The sequence below is a fragment of the Euprymna scolopes genome, chromosome 32, assembly GCF_053919585.1.
Source record: "Euprymna scolopes isolate OS-2025 chromosome 32, ASM5391958v1, whole genome shotgun sequence".
NCBI lineage: Eukaryota > Metazoa > Mollusca > Cephalopoda > Sepiida > Sepiolidae > Euprymna > Euprymna scolopes.
Window position 1 is genome coordinate 53,592,106 of NC_136513.1, and position 12,229 is coordinate 53,604,334.

The following is a 12,229-nucleotide window of genomic DNA, read 5'->3' on the forward strand; positions in this document are numbered from 1 at the left end:
ATTCACATATACCAAATACAACCTGCCAACGCCGAGTATTTCAGCTAGTAAGATAAGATTAAACTAGAAAAGAGGATTAAGTCTACTGGCGAGACCTCTATAAAATAAAACGCACTTACTGCTCCTACAGATGTGGAAAAAGCCATTATAATTAAAGTTTTGTTTAATCAATCAGATAATTATGTATGAGGACGGAATATTCAAATGTATCAAATACAACCTGCAAACGCTAGATACTTCAGCTAGTCTCTAATAACAGTGGAACATTATAGAATTAAGTAGAAAATAGAATACTGGAAAGTAGGGATATAAAATATTTGGGAATATCACTCAACGTATTAATAATATGCACTCATTTTTAAGCTACATTTTTCTTCATAGGTAGAAAAAAAGGAAAACGCGAGAGAGAAAGATAGAAAGAGAAAGAGAAAGAGAGAGAGAGAGAGAGGGGGGCAGAGAGGGGGAGAGAGAGCGGGGAAGCAAACATAGCCAGCCCCGCTCTTGCTATTATTGGGATAACTTGTATTAAAACTTAATGGAGCAGTTAATTTGGTATTCATTTCATATTGCGATTCTTATATTTAGTCTAAACAAACGGGAAAGGAGACTTACTACTATACGTCTTTGACATCCGTGAGTAAACTTCAATTTACATTCGTCTTTTTTTTCCCGATTTTCTTTTAACATAATAGTTTGTTTCTTTTTTCTACTTACATAAAAACATGTCTTCATTAAAAAATATGTACACCCACCTCTGTCTATCTTCTTACATACCCCTTATAAATTTGGGTTTTGTTCTTCGTGTTGATATTTACATTAAAACCCCTTTTCTCTTTATTTAAAAAGAAAATATAACTTTGTTATATATGGTTCGTGGAATTGCATTCACCTGCAAAAGATCTAGCTAATTTGCATATTCTTTTAAACATTGATTTTAATTAATTCACTTTTATTTTTTTTTTCGGTTTTCTTATGAGATGATCATCTTTAGTTAACTATTACGTGTAATTATATTCATGCAGATAATCTACATTTTTTATACTTGTGTAATATTTGCGTAAAAAAATTATAGTAAACACAAACCTCTTTCTATATATATATATTTATGTATGCCTATATATAGTTGTTTAAAAAGTTTTCTCTACCGAACTCCTTTGTCGGTTTTTGATCTACAGACATGAAACTTAATATATAGAGTATTCGAACGCAAAACTTTATATTTGGGTTTTAGCAGGAGAAAATCAGTGCAAAAGTTGAAAATAAAAAAAATTGAATTTGACAGGTGAAGACCAGAACGACAGCATTACGAATATGCATGTGTAACGTAATAGCTATTGGGTCATGTTTTAATTTTTATCCTTGCAGCAAGCATGTATTCATAGCTCAGGCATTAACGTCAAAGAAAAAGGTAAATCGTAAGCTAAACGCTTTGGTTTCGATTCTCCGTGGTGGCGTACGAATCATATTTTTTTAAATTTTTATATATATTATGATAATACGAAATCTGCATTAATCAAAATATCATATTTAAGCGTATTTTACGACCGGGCAATGCCGGCGGCTTGCTAATATATATATAAAGTTAAATTGACTGCCTGTCTGTGTGCATTTCCCTACCAAACAATTCTGTCAATTTTCAGTCTACACACTTGAGATTTGAAATAAGGGGTATTGAGATTTGGGAAAATTTTTTAATCGGTTTGCGGCATAAAATTTGGCTTTCAAGAGGTCAAAGTTCAACGATTTGACCTTTTTTTTTACACACAATGGTCACTACTTATCAAGGCCCGGATCCACTCAGGGATAAGGGTTATTGCAAGTACGTACATTACGTTAGTGTGGAGATTTGATGAAGTGTTTACTTAAGGGGGCGGTTCATTAGGAATTTGTTAACGTTGGACTTGAACACATCCAAGATGTAGTCCGGTGGGAAGCAGGCAGACGGAAAACAGTTCCACAGGCGTGCAGTTCTAAGAAAGAAGCTTTCTTCATGGGATCCACGTTTTGATTTAGGCACAGATATAGAGTGAGGGAAATTTTTCACAGTGGATTCAGCTAGACGGGTGTTTTTCGTGAAAGATTGGCGAGGGGGGGGGACCAGAGATTGGAGCTCAGACGAGCACCTGCCATGGAAATAACGATAAAACAAGGATAGGCTCGCAATGTCTCTTCTGTGGGAGAAAGGTTGCAGGGTAGAGAAAAGGGCACCCCCACTAAGCCACGAAGTCTATTTTGTACTCTGTCAAGGCAGGATAGGCTGTTTTTAGCAGCTCCTGCCCAGATATGGCAGCAGTACTCCACCCTTGGACGTACTTGGCTTTTATATAGATAGAGAATTGCATCAGTAGTGAGATATCTTCTGGAGCGGTAGAAGGATCCCACCATCTTTCCAGCGACCTTGGCAACAGACTTGATGTACGTGTTCCATTTGGTTTTATTCGGTCATTTTACAGCATATAAATTACGTAAAACTTACAAAAAACGCAAAGCTATAAGCAATAATTTTATTTGTATCACTTATCTATTTTACGGCATATTAACACTTATTGTAAACTGTCCAAGCATTGGTATTATTTGTTTGTTTTACGACAGTCATTCCTTCTAAGCTATTTAGTTCCAAAACGCAACATTATTTCGTTTCTTTTTGTTGTTTTTATTTTGCTATTTTATTGCATACTAGCATTTCAGCCCGGCGTTGCCCGGGTGTTTGGATGTGTATGTTGAGAAAAAAAAATGGTAGTAGGAAGGCAGACTCAAACCAGTACCGCAAAGGAGGAAAAGAACGGGGGAAAACGTGACGTCTTTGCTGTTACGACCACCGCCAAACTGGGAGTGATGTATGTTTTAATTAAGGCTAAACAATCGAAAGGAGAGGATGACTTTCGAAAATATCGACGAAAAAAACGACCCCCCTCCTCTGTAGAAAAGTGCCCAGTTGAAGGTGAAGATATTAATGTGTTTAGCCAATTTGTCGATATTTGTCGTCTGAAAGGTCGAACTTCAAAACGATACTGATCTAGTAAAAATCCGTCGCCTCTGTCGAAAGTTTTAGGCAGACATGCAAACATACATACATATATACATACATACATTTATATATTCGTAACTCAAATTTTCGACCCAAACCGATTAAAAAGCTTGCCTCGTCTCTGAATACCCTTTATGTAAAATTTCAAATGCTTAGAGAAGAAATTGTCTGAGTAATTTGGTAGAGACCGTAGAGGTCAATTTTTTTAAAATTTGACCCCTATTATGACGCCTTAACATTTGTTTTGGGCTCAAATCAAGTTATTAAATTAGATTCATGTCCAAGGAATCTATATCTAAACTTTCAAGTGTTTAGATCCAAAATTGTCGGATTAGTTTGTAAGAGTTCTCAAAGGTCAAATTGTTGAACTTTGACCCCTTACCTTACTTCTTTTAAAAGAAGTTGAAATATAGCATCTGTATATTTCAACGAAGTCCGGAACTTGTCGTCAAAACTCGGAAATCTCCGTTAAACACATGGATGTCAAGTCTGCTTAAGAATTATTTTAATCAAGTTAGTATTTATTTGCTTCCCCACGAAAACAAAATGTGACACAAGGTCGTTTTTAATGTGGGGAGAACCAGCGCCCCCCCCAAAAGAAAGGCAAAGGCGGCACTCTGGTGGGGGCCAAAAATAATAATTGTCTCAGTATAGAGGGTTTCCCCTTCATTGACCGAGACATTACCTTAAGAATAGCATCTTGGCCCGAACGTCAAAGAACAGCAAAATGGCAAGCCTTTTTCCCCCTCCTCGCTAGGTTGTATGAGATTTAACTACCAAATCAAAACAGAGGAATAGTTGGCCGAAACGTCGTGAAACAACAACTATAAAGATGAAGATAGAAGTCTTAAATAAATGAATAAATAAATATAAAAAATTACTTATCTCAAAGGATTCCAATAAGAAAAAAAAACATAAAATAAATTTTGTCTCATATCTTTGTATGGTTTATATTTTATTGATTCAAAATAATGAACGTTTTTCAGTAGTGAACCGACATATTTTTGTCAAAGGTAATTAAAAAAAAAATACGTATTTTAAAAACGTTTCTGAAAATGTGTTGGTAATTGACAACCAGTTTTACCATGAAAAAAATATATTTATGCTTCAAGTTCTCCCTCTAGGAACGCGTAAATCAATTCTTCCTAGAAAACAATGATAAAGAATAACGACCCAATCTAGAAATCGAATTTCAAGGAGAAAGGGACAAAAACCAAGGAAAAACTTATTAACTGTGTTCTTGGAAAAATGTGTTTTCAGGATGTCTTGTTGTCAATCACTTGAAGTTTAAAATACATATTGAAATTTCGTTTTGCACAGGTAAAAAAAAGAGAAAGACGTTTGAGAAAAGAAAGTTGTTGTCCACAAAATGACAGCCAAGTTGGCAAGAAAGAAAAAAGAAAGATTTGCTGTCGTAATTACGCATGCGTACTCGAAATTTCAAACAAGTGGATGGAATCTATAAAGAGATTTCGGCTTTTCAGTTGATCGAAAAGTGTAAATAATGGCGGTTTTCCGGAAGAAATGACGTTAACCATTACAATACACACACACACGCACGCACGCGCACACACACACACACACGCTAGCACACACACATACATATAATGTTTACTCATTATAATTTCGCATACCCATCTTAGCAGCAGCCTAATAGTGTATCAGTTAGATGCGCTGATTATCTCCTAGGAGATAATGTTTCAACCCTGGCTTGAGGTAATTGCTAGTCTTGCCGCACTAAAGAACTGTGATACAACGAAACATCCTTTTTGTGGAAAACTACTATATATAATGATTTTTCTAGGAGTACAAAATTAATTTATCGCAAAGAAAGACTTATTTTTTTATACTCATGATTAAAAGCAAGGGGGTTTATATAGTAAGCTGCTGACATTGTTTAGCTATCTCATAACTCTTTCGTGTGACTTTTGACCAGCACCTATCCAAGCATCGGGTAGATAGTCAGTAGCTCTAATCTCCAGACTACGGGGCAGGCGCCGTTAATCAATCATATCTACAATGCTTTTATGCAAACATGAGCCATCATTCTACAATATTTTATTTGTAGGGGGCGTTCGGCGTTTACTGGTTGTATAATACGCTTTAATATAATGTTTTAATTCATGTAAGTCTCGTATTATTATCGAGCCAATTCTCTATTGATTATATATATAAAAATGTAATTCTTGGTTCGTTCAAAGTCTATAGAACCATATTTTTACATTACCAATTTAATTGAAATTTTCAGAAATTCTATTTTTGAAGTCAAGGAATGTTTGCATGTTATTAAAATATTTTAACATTGCGAATTATAAAAATATTAAATTAAATAAAAATATTTTTCGTAACTGCGATATTATCCGCCATTTTATTTCCGGTAGAAATTAGCCTTTCACTTATTGAGATAAGTATTATTTGTATTAATTTTTATGATACGCATGCAGAGAGTGATCCGTGCCGAAATAATGTTATTATTTAAAAAGCCATTCTTAACATGGGGAGGGTGTTTTGTACCTATTCTGTACTTTAACTTACAATTGAATAAAATAAAACATATCGTAAAACTTTAATTAAACGTGGAAATACGATTTAAAAAATAGCGCAGATCACTCTCTGCATTAGCACCATTTTTATTTATTGCGGACTATTATTCTCATCTTTATTAGTTGTTGTTTCACGACTTTTCGGCCAACTATTCCTCTGGCCTTCATGAAAAGAAGTAAGTACATGAGAAATTATTTTTTCCTTTTATAAATGTTTAGTAACTTTTTCCTTTTATTATTCGTAAAGAGTAAAACTTTTCTTATTCATCAAAAGAGTTCAGTCTACGTAAATAAATAAATGTTTGTACACGTGACAAATTATCAATAAATGGTTTAATTACTTTTTAAAAATTATTTATGAAAAGAGTTAACGTAAATAATGTTTGTAAAAGTGCGAAAGGAGACGTAAGTGGCGTATTTGTACAACCATCAGTCCCATGCTTAATTTCTATACTTATAGGTTTTTGGAATTTTTTTTCACTGGATTATTATTGATTGGACACTAATTAAACAGATTATTTAAAAAAAAATTAAAAAAAGAAATCATTATTTCGACATTTGAAAGTGGTGCTCACTTTTTGGTTACAACGTTCTGATAAATCAGTCACCCATTTTGTAAACAATAAAAACGCGGTATATCAAAACCATAGAAAGTAAAAAAATAACATCAGCCTCTACCGCATTTGTAAGTCAGAAATATATTTGTTTCTCAAAGAAAAAAAATAGATTGAACATGACTTTTTTCTTATTGTTTTTATGAAAATAAAGTTTCGAGTTAAATTTTTTTTTTTTTACTTATTTAGTTAAAAGTCAGTTTGTGGGTATTTAAAAAAAAATTTATGAAAGGTGAGTTAGTGTTTCTTTACAATAATTTATCTGTTTTTATGAAAGGTGTTTTTTTTTGTTTTTTTTAAAACTTTTGTTGTTTTTTTTTAAATTAAAAAAAATATTATAAATTTCACTAACACGCTGAAGAAATGTTTAATAATTTGGTATTTTTTAAGATTAGGTCCACATCCACAATTTTCCTTTAAATGACGACATTTATAGGTTTCCGAGTATGCTGAACACGAAAATCGCATTGAAATTTTGCGGAAATAAGTAGTTATTAAGATATAAAAAGTTGTATTATGCATTGTATTCATGGCGGCCATCTTTTTACGTGCGCACGCGCCATAAACAAATACATGCGCGTAAAAAAATGACCGCCACAGATTACAATGCATAATACAACTTTTTATATCTTGATAACTACTTATTTCTGCAACATTTCAATGCGATTTTCGTATTCAGCATAATCGAAAACCAGTACAAGTCGTTATTTAAAAGAAAATTGAGGAGGTGGACCTAATCTAAAAATTTACTAATAATTTTCCATCCCGTACGCCTTGCTTCGTCAACATGCGACCATTTTATATCTCCCGAAGACACTTCCGTATTTAAAAAAAAAAAAAATGACGACCGATTTACCAGAACGTGGTAACTAAAAAGTGAGTACCCCTTTCAAATGTTGAAATGATTTTTTTTTTTCAATTTTTTTTCATAATCTGGTTAATGTTCAATCAATAATAATCCAGTGAAAAAATTTCAAAAAACCTATCAGTATAGAAACTCTGCCACGTAAGTAAATAAATAAAAAATGTTACGTGCGCATGCGTTAGCCTTGACTGGAGGGGACTAAGGGAACGACCATTAAATAATTCTGCGGGTCGCCATGGAACTCAACGCCCAAGGAGTATCAAAATAGTTTTCATGATCTGAAGAAATTTTTTTACGAAAAGTGAGTGATCACTTTTCCATGTAAATTTAACTTAAAATGAGCACCCACTTTCTGGCCACATGAGGAAGGGGCATTTATTTTCGTGTTTATTGGCTTAAAGGTTTTTGACAAGGCAATTTGGTACGCGAGTGCATATTTAACAGTTTTCGTTTATGCTCACGCGTAGCATAAACAAAGGCTACGTCTGTGAAATTGAAAATAGTCCCAGAGTTCAAAGGTTATTACCATGCAAAAGAAATCAAACAAAACTTTTTAGCCAAGAAACACACAGAAAAAAAAAAAAGAAAATAACAAAAAACATTTTTGTAGATTTCGGTGTGCTAAAAACGAATCTGCAAACCGTTTAAAAATAGTTTTTATGATATGAAGAAATTACTTTTTCGAAAAGTGGCGATCACTTTTCCATGTAAATTTAACTTAAAATGAGCACCCCCTTTCTAGCCACCTGAGAGAGGGGGGATTTTTTCCCATGTTTATTGGCTAAACAGCTTTTGTTTACGCTTGCGCATAGCGTAAACGAAGGCTACGGCTGTGAAATGGAAAATAGTCCCAGAGTTCAGGGGTTATTACCATGCAAAAGAAATCAAACAAAAAACTTTTTAGCCAAGAAACACACAGAAAAATGCCCCTCTCTCAGGTGGCAAGAAAGTGGGTGCTCATTCTAAGTTAAATTTAAATTGAAAAGTGATCACCCACTTTTCGAAAAAGTAATTTCATGAATACCGTGAAACGGGCCTTAAAGTAAAATAATACCGGATCTTTTGGAGCAGATTTGCCGTTTAGTTGTACAAATATCCTCAAACCAGGTAATCACTAAAAGGGACTTTTAAAAGTCGTCACCTGTATCGAGCAAAAGTTTAAAACCACCGATTATATGCCAGCCTACGTCATGGTAACATATATTGAGTGAGTTCCTAACAGTATTTTGTATAGTTTTTTTTAGTTTAAACTCATTTTCCCAGAATTTCCTCAAACTTAACGTGTTCGATACAGTCTGCCGCAATTTGTATTTTTCATTGAATGTTTTTGAACCGATTATACATTACATAAAAACACTAAAATCTTATCCAGTTAGGTAGAACATTTACTTTTCTTGCCTTTGATAACATTTATTTGTTATATATTTATTTTTTGACAACTTCTTTGTATCTGTGTTTAGTAATATAAACCCTTTTCATTTAATATAACGTTTAGTCGGCTTGAAAAACAGTGTTTATCGGTGTATTTGAAAGCTACAAATGGTGACGGACACTGTTGATTACTTTAAGTTAGAGAAAGTGAGTTAAAACTAAAAACTATACAAAATACTGTCAGAAACCCACCGATTATGCCAGCCTGTGTCATGGTAACATATATTCGGTGAGTTTTTTAGTTTTCAACTTACTTTCCCAAACTTAACGTATTCAACAGAGTCCGCGACTATTTCTGTTTTTCGAGCCGATTAAACATTTTACATTGCATAAAAACACTAAACAATTATCCAGTTAAGTAGAAACGTAAATTATCTTACCTTTGCTTTCATCTATTTGTTTTTGGACAACTTTTTCGAATCTGTGTATAGTAACCCCCCCCCTCGCCATCAACCAAATATTAATTACTAACTCACATTTTTGTAAAACAACAACAACAACAACAACAACAACAACAAAAAAACATTTAGCGTTTCAACATTTCTGCTACATTCGGCTTCATCCACTGATTGTTGGTCGAGTCCAAACCATGAATGATTGACAGAAACTTCCGAGGATCCAGATCAAATTCTTCAAGAGTACCATTTTTTTTTTTCATTTTCGCCTTCTTTTTCACTTTTTGGAGTGGATTGCTGTACTAAGAATATAAGAAACATGCATTTTCTATTTTTATTAAATTTTTGCATTACACCAAATTGATCCACTGCAACGCGTGGCAGGGTACAGCTAGTTTTCTATATATCTATAAAAGTGAGAATGTGTGTGTGTGTGTGTGTGTGTGTGTGTGTGTGAGGACACATCTCAACCAATATACTCAGCGAACAATTGATCTACAGACTAGAAATTTGGTATATATGGCATTCAGACATGTGGAAAACTTTTTAATCAGTTTTCATCCGTAAAAAAGGACTGCTAAGGGGTAAAAATTGTGGGTCATCGGATTTTTATCTGGTTGTCAACTGTTTCACGAATGCGCATGCGTGAATTGTTGAATTTACAGCTTCCTTATGTTAAGAATAAGTAGGTTTTAAAACAGTTTTTAAATAACATGTCAAGCTGACCTAATGGTTATCGTACTAGATTCACTGTCTTTAGGTTTTGGTTTCGATTTCAGCTCGAGTATTTTTTCTTTACAAAAAGTGAACTCTTTAGAAAAAAAACCCATAATACTCTCATGCACCTGTTGCAATTTCTTTCCGTTTTATTTTTTGTTTTATTTCATTTTTGTTTTAAAGAAATCAACTTGACGTTTATTATATACGCCTTTTCTGTTTATAACGAATAAGAAATTTATATTAATGAAAATATAATATTTATGCGTATTTTACGACTGGGCAACGACGGGTGGTCTGCTGGTACATCATATTGTATCGAATTTATAGCAGTGATTCCAAATGTTTAAAAAATAACTTTGGTACCATCAGTGGGAATCGAAACCGAAACCAAAATTTACGACGAATTCTTGTTAACATTATTTATTACAAGATTCAAGCAACCAAGCAAGGATGCCTGGACGGTCCACAGAGTTTTATAATTAGTAAGATTTACAGAGAGCTTCACAGTACGATTAAATAGTATCATATTCAATTTGTACTTAATATTTTGTTCTCATGGTGGATGGAATTTTATAGGGAATTTGAACGCTATATTAAAGAAAAAAATCCAATCGTTAAAAAGTTTCTTTTTCAAAGAAAAAATTTGTTAAAATATATTTTTAAACGTGTTGAAGGGAACCTTTTTTGTCTAATAAAAATATATTTTTATCAAATGATGCTTTTTGTTCTGACAGGAAAAGTCTTGTTTTTGTAAAGTCCAGATTTAAATAAAATAATATATATATATATATATATATTATTATTATTATTATTTACGAAAATAATTATTAAATACCTACAGACATTAGTGTTTAACCTTTCATTTGCACTTAAAAAAATACCGAGTCAAGTTTTTATTTGTTTTTTTTTGTTCCTTTGCGACGAAGTATCAGACAACGTGCGGGTCCGAGTGGTCGAAACGTAACAACGCGGTTAAAGTGTTACATCCACGTAACACAAGTTATAAAAAATAATAAACCAGCACCAGCTAAGCGTCCTCAAGCTTGCTACGAACTTGGAGACGACGATATTGTAGTCAACTGAAAAGCAGACGAGCGGAACAGAGTTACACAGAAGCTTTGTTCATGAAATCCTCGTTTAGGTTTAGAAACCGACGGAGAGTGGAGAAATTTATTGATAGTGATTTTGATCAGACGAGTGTTTTTTGTGAAAGATTGGCGAGTGGGAACCATAGATTGGAGTTCCGTCGAACACTTGCCATGAAAATAGCGAAACGATTGGTATCACTTTACAGCAAGCACCTTATTACTTAAACTTCAAGACCAACCCTAACCCTAACCCTAACCCTAACCCTAACCCCAACCCTAACCCCTTTCGTCTGTGGATGGACGGCAGCGTTTCGGTCAATACGTACTTATCAAGACAACCATTAGAGACAGGGTTTTTGAATTCGAATCACTCTGCAAAACTCTTCAAGAAAAATTATGATCTCTTCCTGATTGGTTGCTTCTTCTAAGCTCTTCATTTGTACCGGCTGCGCTGATCTTAAGAGTTGCACGCCCTGCAATCAATTAGTTTCGTCTAAATAAATTCGATGACCTGTCCGGTGTTTCTGTCAACGAGTTTCTCAAGTGGAATCGTTCTTGACCAGTCCGGCCATTTACGTTACGGGGGAGCGATTGAAGCTGAGTGGACAACACTTCGAACAAGTCTCTCGAAGGTTTATTCACCAGATTCCACACTTGTAAAGTAGGATTATACAAAGTAGGACTTGAACATCAACAGCATATAAACCAGGCCTTAATAGACTTACTAGCTTTTAAAACACAGCAAATAATTTTGGTTGCGTTTTTACATTTTAATACTTTTTTAAATTAATTAACGAAAACAAAAACAAAACAAAAACAAAAACAGAAAAAAAACAGAAAAAACGCATGAATTATTTTAACTAATTTATTTATTCTTTTCATTTTCATTTTTTACGGCATATCAACCATCTTTTTTTTTTACACATAGATCACCACTTATCAAGGCCCGGAAGCCACTCAGGGATAAGGGTTATTGCAAGTACATTACGTTAGTGTGGAGATTTGATGAAGTGTTTACTTAAGGGGGCGGTTCATTAGGAATTTGTTAACGTTGGACTTGAACACATCCAAGTTGTAGTCCGGTGGGAAGCAGGCAGACGGAACAGAGTTCCACAGGCGCGCATTTCTAAGAAAGAAGCTTTGTTCATGGAATCCGCGTTTTGATTTAGGCACAGATATAGAGTTGGGGAAATTTTTCACAGTGGATTCAGCTAGACGGGTGTTTTTCGTGAAAGATTGGCGAGGGGGGACCAGAGATTGGAGTTCAGACGAGAAACTGCCATGGAAATAACGATAACACAAGGATAGGCTCGCAACGTCTCTTCTGTGGGAGAGAGGTTGCAGGGTAGAGAAAAGAGCATCCCCCACTAAGCCACAAAGTCTATTTTGTACTCTGTCAAGGCAGGATAGGCTGTTTTTAGCAGCTCCTGCCCAGATATGGCAACAGTATTCCATCCTTGGACGTACTTGGCTTTTATATAGGTAGAGAATTGCATCAGTAGTGAGATATCTTCTGGAGCGGTAGAAGGATCCCACCATCTTTCC

The 12,229-nt window shown here is 34.2% G+C and overlaps 1 protein-coding gene across 1 annotated transcript in view; it reads left to right on the top strand.

Annotated features, from left to right (window-relative positions):
• Positions 1 to 608: 608 nt before the first annotated feature.
• LOC145256110 (uncharacterized) overlaps positions 609 to 12,229 on the top strand; it is a 54,977-nt gene continuing 43,356 nt past the window's right edge. The window contains exon 1 of the mRNA XM_080114695.1: positions 609 to 633. The gene's annotated coding sequence lies outside the window, so the exon portion shown is untranslated. The remainder of the gene's footprint in view (positions 634 to 12,229) is intronic.